Raw genomic sequence first — 8,999 nt, 5'->3', positions numbered from 1 at the left:
ACAGCAGGAGGGACACTTAGGATTGTGGTGGTGTCGCATTCGGGGTGACTGACCGTATTTAAATGGAACGTGCTTATCTCCCACACCGCAAAGAATGGATATGGGAAGACTGCAGGAGTAAAGTTAAATGGCTGCCTTGATGAGGAATTTGTTTCCATAAAGGCAGAGAGGCTTTGCGGTGAAGGAGGGACCCAAGGCAACATGGTCTTAAGTTCCTACAAGCCTCCAGAGAGCTACCCCTTCCTCCCCGACTTTGATACTCTAAAAGCCAAGGTTAATCTGTGATAACCTGGTGGTGTTCGTGTCTCTACCCTCTGTCTGTTTTAACCCACTCACTAAGTTGCTGCAGAATTCATTCTAAATGCACTCCTAGTCTAGATGCATTCTTTTTTTTTTTTCATGTGTATGTGTGCATGGTGTGTGTGTGTGTGTGTGTGTGTGTGTGTGTGTGTGTGTGTGTGTGTGTGTGTGTGAAGTCAGGGGTCAACACTGGATGTGTTCCTTGATCATTCTCCACCCTTTGTATTGAGCTGGGACCTCTCATTAGCACGCACAGCTCAATGATTTGAATAGTTTAGCTAGCCAGCTTGCCTCTGGGAAGCTCTTGTCTCTACCTCCCAGGCAGGCTGTTATGGCTGCTTGGCACTTACATGAATGCTGGGGATCTGAACTCAGGTCCTCATGCTTTCAGGGCCAGCACGTCACCCACTAAACCATACCCTCCAAGTCCATCCAGTGCTTTCATAACCTCAGCTCTTGTCCTTGTCTGTGGAGTCAAACACAGACTCTTTTATTTAAATTTCCAAGCTCTCAACTCCTCATTTTTGATTCTCATCCTCCACCCTGGCCTTGTGTGGCCTGCTGGACACTGTAAAGCACCTGCTGCTTGTCTGAGGGGGTCTCTTGATGCCCAGTCAATGGCCACTGCCCATTAGCTGCATTTCTGCTGTTAATTCTCAACTGTCCTTCAAGACCCAGTTCAATGACTTCCTTCTTTTGAAGCTGTTTCTGATGGTCCCAGTGGATCTTTCAATTTCTCTAATGATTTATCTTATGGCCTGGCTCCCCCATCCCTCTCTATGTGATCATCTATGTGACCCCCCTTCTGTATTATCTTCACAGAGAATTGGAGATTGATTTGCCAGACTTGATTTTCTTTTTCTCATTTTTCCACTTAATTTTCTTCATTCTCTTTAGGGTATAGTGCACACACAGCCCCCAATACCACAAGCCACACACTTGTGTTTCCTGCACTTGGGGAGATGGCAGGGGTCAGCATATCTGGAGCACCTTGAGAAAACCACTTTTGTACCCCTGGTATCAATCTCTCGCCGAGTGAGTTTCTGTTTGCGTTTTTATTTATTTACATTTTTAAAAAATTTTTTTCCAAGTAGCACATGGTTGTAAAAGTGCTTCTGTTTAATAAGTGATTATAAAGAGAACAACAGGGAGATGACATCCATGTCAGTAAGTAAAATATGGGTAATTTTGTATAAGTTGCTGCTGTTTATGCTGCTTATCATATTAGACCCCTTCTCTCAATGCCTGCTTCAGGGGTTTGAGCTCAGTGAGTGGTCAGTTACTTCAAGGGTAAATGCCCAGAAGATGAGGTCAGTCGGTGTGAATAAGAACTAGCGTCATAATCATCACAGGACAAAGGGTTCAGACTTGCTCCCTGACTAAGAGTTCATCAGAAGTCCCTTCATAGATACGACAGTGTGTTATTTATTTTTAAGTTAAGAGACTCGAGAGACTGCTCAGTGGGTAGGGGTGCTCTCTGTGCAGCCACAGGGACCTGAGCCTGTACCCCAACATTCACATCACAAGTTAAGTATGGTCTCAGGAGGGCCTCTACCCCAGCTAGCACTGTGTGTTGCAGAGACAGGAGAATCTCTGGGGTTGGCCGGCTCCCAGCCTAGTTGAAAAACATGAGCTCCAGGCTCAAGGAGAGACCCTGGCTCAAAGGGAAAGGCAGAAAATGATAGAGGAGAATATTTGAACTGTCTTCTGTTCTCCATGCAGGCACCCCCATATATGTGTGTGTATATATATATATACACATGCCACATAGATAGAGGAGAATATTTGAATTGTCTTCTGTTCTCCATGCAGGCACCCCACATATACTTATATACACACATGCCACGTGCACATATGCCACACACATGCAACATGCACATATATCACATGCACACACACTATACACACACCACATACACACAAATATGCCACATATATCAGACACACATGTCACATGCACATACACCACACATACACATACACACACACACACCACATACACCACACACACTTATACAAGATGCTTTAAAATTTTAATTCGTGCATATTCCTTGTACAAAATGATGCGCTTTCATGATGACATTTAAAAACATTTCTATCATGAAGTTCCTTATTATCATCCCCATTGTCTTCTCTTGCCCCTGACCCTGTCCCTTCTTCTCCCAGAGGGGATGTCACAGGATTCATGAAGCATCTGAAGGGCAACGAACCCCAGTGCATCAGGGATTGAATCCAAGTCAGGACAGGCTGTGTTAGAGGAATAGTGACCGTTGACTTAATCCACTCCGGCCCAGGCCCCTTGAGAGCAGCCTAGGGACGAAGCTTGGGGTGCTGCCAAGTGATCTTCCAGCAAAGTCAGACTCCTGAAACTGAATCTGATTTTTAGGATTTCTTGAAAACTCCCCAGTGGGATAGCATCTAAAGTGGGGAGTGCGGCAGAGAAGCAGGCATGGTGCAGCGTCTTGGGCCATCTTGCTGCTGTGACCAGTAACCTTCTCAATATTTACGTTTTACTTTTATCTCCATGGTAGAGAGGCATTATTTGTGTGCAGGCTGTTAAAAACAGTTCTGAGGGAGACACTCCCAGCTGCTTCCCCCCGTTTTCCATCTGCTGCCTTTACATGTCCTCATGTGCAGTTAACTGTCGCTGGTTGGGGCAGCTGGGATTTTCTGAGGACAGAGTAAAAAAGAAAAAAATCTTTAGGGTGGGTTGGGAGTGCAATCGATCTGGAACGTGGTGTCTTGGTTGCTCACTAATAAGTATTAAGCTGGGAAGTTGAACCAAACTATTGGCATCAAGTGGCGGGAAGTTGTAGGAGTGAGACTGTGTTTCCTTAAGTATCTGCCTCTACCTTGTCTCCAGTTAATCTTAAATATGTAAATCCTCAGTTTATCTGGAATTACTTAGTGCAGGCTGATGTGTGAGTGTGGCAGATTATAGCATTCCATCACCACCTCTGATCCTCTTTACTTCTTATTCTTTTCATAGCAGATCAAAAACCTGCATGTGTGCCACAGAATGTATTATTTTAAGAGACCCTGACTTAGGCAGTGATTTCCTTCATGGGAAAGAGAGAAGTCTCTTCTGACCCTGGGGTCACTTCATAATCCCCCAAAGATGAGAATATTTCTGAAAAGGAATTAATTTTTCAGCCAGAGTAAAAAAACAGTTACTCACCAGCTGAGCTGCAGGGAGGGGAGAAAGCGTGGCCTGTGATTGGACGTGATTTGGGGTCAGGCAGTTGTCGGCGGAGACTGGGATTGGAGAACGAGTAGAACCAATATTGTATTTTATTGATGACTTCAAGGATTAAGGCAGACTCTCCTCTCTTCCTCTGTATCCCTGTCTTTTGTAAAGAGATTTTATTGCTTTCAAATATTTCAGATATTATAATGAGGCTGATGTGAGCAAGCTCTTCTCCAGTGTGGATTTAAATTAATATGCTCTTGAGCGGGACGTGACTGTCGACTCCACTCATGGAGAATGTTCCTCTGTGCTTCAGGGTCTTGGAGCTGGTGTCTGATGTGACAGCCACCGAGAGCTGTGCTCCCGGCCACACAAACACTTGGTCTCAGCCACGTGCCTGCAAATACAGGATCCGCCGATGGGGACTCCCAGGCCCCACAATATCTAGAAGCTTCCCATAGCAACCCTAAAGGGCTCAGCAGGGCTGAGAACTGCGGGCTCAGGCAGGCTCTGAGCTCTCTTGGAGCTGTCCATCCTATGGAGTCCTGTTCCGGAGAGGTAGTGTCTGCAGGTCAACAGCCCAGGTGTCGGTTACACACTTAACCATTTTGGTGGATTTCCAATCTCTACTAATGTGACACCTCAGGACATCTCAAGTTACTCTACTGATACTTGTCTACCTTACTGACAGAGAGAATGGGTTTAGGAAAAAGCTCAGTCCATGAAATGTGTAGTACACCCCCCCCCCCCCCGTACTAAAGTAGAAATGGTGTGTAGAGAAATGTTGGCGTAGTTCTTTAAGCCCCATCATAGTGGACTCCACCCTAGAGGCTAAACATGCCACTGTGAGCCATTCATTTCAATCCAGGTGATTATATTAAAAAATAACTCGATTCTTGAGGAGACAAGGTGTCATGGGACAGGGACAGACCCTTCTGGACACAGGATTGTAGAGCAAGCCTTGGGTAGGCTGGCTTTGTGGACATGAAACCTGCGCAGTAGTCCAGGGCCCCATGCTTAAAATTGTCTGCACTTTGTTAGAGAATGCCATAATAGTTCCTAAATCATTATATGCTAATTAACTGTCCTTTAATTAACTGTGGTCTAATACCCCAGTTACTTCCTCCCCTCCCCTCCCCTCCCCTCCCCTTCTACCTTTTTCTCTCTTTGGTACTGAAACTTTCCGCACACTCATTACACAGCCTATCATTGCATGCATGCGATCTCTTGAAATTCTTCATGGTAATTTCCCCATTGCTCTCAGTCGTCGTGTGGTGGGATGAGATGATGCAGTGTCCACACAAGGAGCTGGAGTGAGGTGAATGCTGTGCACATCACATCACAGCCTTACTTGAGCAAAGGCTCTGTTTGTCCAGTCACCAAGACATCTGCTAAGTGGTTAATGGGCAGATGGCACATACAGCGTGGACACAGTAGACACGTGAGCAGTACCTCTCTCGGGTAGGAGGGGGTGGGGCATTATGAGACCTCACTATACTATTCAGAATGACACACAACTTAAAACTATGATTGTTTATTTCTAGAAATTTCCACTTCATAGTTTTGGGCCAGAGATGATGTATTAGTCACTTTACACTTGTTGAGACAAAATAAAGTTTTATTTTGGCTCACAGTCTAGGGGAACACAGTCCATCATGATGGGAAATCAGGGCAATAGGCAGCTCCATGGCAGCAGGAGCCTCTGGAGGGGACTCCTCACCTCCTACCTCAGTGGAACAGGAAGTAGAGAGCAGAGAGGAAGTAGCGTGTCCTCGGTGACTCAGTTCCTCCTGAAGGTTCCACCATCTCTCCAAGCGGCACTATCAGTTGAGGACCGGGTGCATAAGTGCACGAGCAGGAGGAGGTGCCACACATTCAAACCCTGACAGATCTCCCCTAACTAACGCAGCGGAAAGCAAAATGGCGGGAGGAAAGGGGTACCTTGGTTTCCTGTAAGGTGGCTGAGCCCTTGGCCCCCTGTGGCTTATCTATATAATGTCTCTGCCATGAGCTCCCATACCCCTTCTCATCATCTGTCTTTTCAGCACACGGAGACCCCGTGGTAATGCCTGTCTGTGCCAACGGCTTGCTCTTCTTTCTGATGGGCGTGCTAACAGCTTCCATCGCCTGGCTCCTTGGGGGCAGAAGCCAACTCAAGAAACTTTGAAGGAGTTCTACAGTCTCCAGTACAGCGAGTGTGGCATTCACTGGTCATCAGAAGGGGATTCTATCATGAACATTCGTGTAAAAATAAAGGCCAAGGTGATAGATAACTCCTCATTGAAATTGTCTTCCCAGGTGATCCCAAGACATTTAAAACTAACCACCATGGCCCTCCCTCCCTCCACAACAGGTACAAGTAACCCAGGCAAACTCTGGGCTCTTGAACTAGGAAGTGGCCTTAGGCTGCTCCTACCTTTGAGAGATGACAGGTGATGTGGAGGATGGATGAGTCCATAGGGTGGACATCATGTTGGTCTTAGGGCTAGGGCCATACCCAGCATGTTGTTATTTTTCAATGAATGAATGACTGCATGAATGAATGATTGAGGAACCCACTGTCACCCACCAAGTGGATTCCTCTGTGGCTCTGATTAAAGCCAGTGGTTTTAATCAAGGCAGACTATCTTCTTTAAACACAAGGATTAGCCTCTACGAAAAGAGAAATGTAAACCGGACTCTAATTAGAGAATTTACTAATTATTCTTCCCTACTGAGGACATTAGCTGGGGTTTAGTCTTGAGCTGTGACAGCCACACAACTTTCTCTTTATCTCCAGAAAGGGAAACATGGACTGGAGGGATTCATTTCAATACCCCAATTCTTTTCCCCTTCTCTTTCGCCCTCAAAAAGATATTTCAGCAGGAAAGATCACAGACTCAGCCCCGAACAGCGGACCCAGGCTGGCAGCACTCAGTCTGGGAGCCCCAACTGCTGAGGCAAAGATAAATCGGCAGGAAGATTTCTTTGGAATGATGTGAATTTAATGAATCATGAAAAATATCCCCAGCTGTTCTTAAATTTAAGGGAGATTGAGTGACAACAAAGGACAGCTTCCCTTCCCCTTAGATGTAGGTTGGAGCGGAAAGAGCTGAGGTTAAAAAAAAAAAAAAAAAAAACAAAAACCCCCGAGGCCACAAGCTTGCCTTTTCTTTTCCATCTCTCCTATTGTTAAGTGAGGGGAAAAGTGGTCTGCAGTCAGCATCCTCTGAAGGGCATGATGAAGACTGTTTGCCATTACCAGACTTGAAGATCACCCAGGAAGTGACATTTGAAGATCATTTAGGAAGAGACAGGCTCCTGACCCCACCTACCACGCTACCCACATTCCACTCAGCACCTCTGTGGACATGTCTTCTCACTGATGGACACCCAGTGCTCCTTTTCTCCACTCGGTTGCTGCAGCCCTCACACCCCAGCTCTGGAGACCGGTATGAATGTGTCGATCTGTGGGGTGTCCTAGGTCTGCCCTTAGCTGTGACAGTAAACACATGTGGGATTGCCCAGGCTTCAGAAATTCCCAGTCCAGATCACACAAGCCCCAGTTGCAAAGACCTGAGGAAAGGTGAAGGTATACATGTCTCCTCCATTTCCTCCCTTTGGTCTGGGCCTAACTTGACATGGATGACCCCCACCCCCATCTCTGCCCTGCTTCCAGATGCTGGGAACAAGCTCCTGTCTGAGGGCTCAGCTTCTCCTCACCTGGACCCAAAGCAGGCTGACAGCTGTGAAGGTCATGAGGAAATGCCTGCCCCATGCCCCCAATCCCTGTTCCCCTCTACTTCCTCCTGCTCCCCAGACCCCTGCTCCCCATCCTCCTGTTCCCCCTACTCCCACTTCCCCCTGCTCCCTGCTCCCTCCTTCTTCCCTGGAGTCTATACCTGTCTTTGGATACTCCCTCCTTTCCTGAAGGCAAACATAATGGCCTGCTAAGCAAGAGTTTTTTCATTAAAGGGAATTTTATCTTTTCTTTTTAAAGTGTGTGTGTGTGTGTCTTACACTATAGCTTCATTGGGCTGGTCCAAAATTGAAGTTGTCTACCTGCCTCAGACTCCTAAGTCCTGGGACTACAGGTAAGAACTACCATGCCTAGGCAGCAGTTTCTAAACTTCTAAGTGTAAATGAGAAGTATGTTGAAAGAATGAAGTGCCAGCCTCTTTGCACACTCATTAGAAGAGGAAGAGGGGCCTGGTTTATGGACATAGTCGTATGCTTATTATCAGTGACCAACTATCAAATAGGGCTTGCAGAGTACCAGGTATGGCATTAAATGTTCCTCATATACACTGCATGAAATCTACCCAGAAAAACATGAAGCAAGAATACTTCCAAGCAGTCAATTATTGTAGTTGTCTTTTGACAAACTGGAGTTGGCCAGATAGTAACAAGAATAAAATACAATGCCACCTCCCCATGACTATTCAACGGTGTTGGCTTACACAGTTGTGATGCATAAGATAGGGTGGTCATCATGAAGAGAAGAAATAGATTGAGCTTTAGCTACTCATTGTCTTAATAGAAGAGACAGAGAGACTCGGGTTCAGTGAGGTGCTAGTTGGGGGAGGGGGTCTTAACTTAGTAATAGGTTCTCTCTGTCTTTCTTTCTTTGAGTCCTTCCTTTAGTGCTCCCAGCCTTGGCTGCCTTCCCAGCACCCCTTAACCAGTTAACCCAGTGTGCTGGTTGTGTAGCAGAGCACCCGACATCAGCAGTGTAAGGGGGGCGGTTCATTCTGGCTCACAGTCTGATGGGATACAGTTCGCCATGGCGGGGAAGCATGGCAGAGGAGCGTGTCATGGCTGGCTGTGGTCGTGTGAATGTCATTGGCCCCCATGAGCTCATAGGGAGTGGCACTATTAGGATATGTGGCTTTGTTGGAGTAGGTGTGGCCTTGTGGGAGGAAGTGTGTCACTATAGGGGTGGGCTTTGATGTCTCCTGTGTCTAAGCTATGCTCAGTGTGGACATAGTTCAGTTCACTTCCTGTTGCCTGTGGATCAAGGTGTAGAACTCTCATCTCTTTCTCCAGCACCGCGTCTGCCTGCATGCCTCCTGCCCCACCATGATGATAATGGACTAAGCCTCTGAAACTGTAAGCTAGCCCAATTAAATGTTTTCCTTTTTAAGAGTTGGCTTGGTCATGGTGTCTCTTCACAGCAATAGAAACCCAAACCAAGACAGAAGTTGGTACCAGGAGGCAGGTATTGCTGTGTTAGGCCTGATCGTGTTTCTGTTTGGAGGAATTTGGACTTTGGGAGTTCAGGTTAGGAAAATGCTCAATGGGCCATCATAGTAGGAATATGGAAGACAGAGGTGCTGAGAGTGATTTCAACTGTGGAGGTCTGGTTCAAGAGGTTTCAGAGGAGAAGAATGTTAGTATGTTGACTAAAGATCACTCTTGTGATATTTTGCGCTTCTCCAAAAAGTCTGCCTAAGGCTAACGTGAAGAGATTTGGATTAATTCCATTGGCAGAGGAAATCCCAAAACAACCTAGTATAGACTCTGTCCTGTGGTT

This window comes from Peromyscus leucopus, chromosome 15 (genome assembly GCF_004664715.2).
Source record: "Peromyscus leucopus breed LL Stock chromosome 15, UCI_PerLeu_2.1, whole genome shotgun sequence".
NCBI lineage: Eukaryota > Metazoa > Chordata > Mammalia > Rodentia > Cricetidae > Peromyscus > Peromyscus leucopus.
This window is presented reverse-complemented; position numbering follows the sequence as displayed.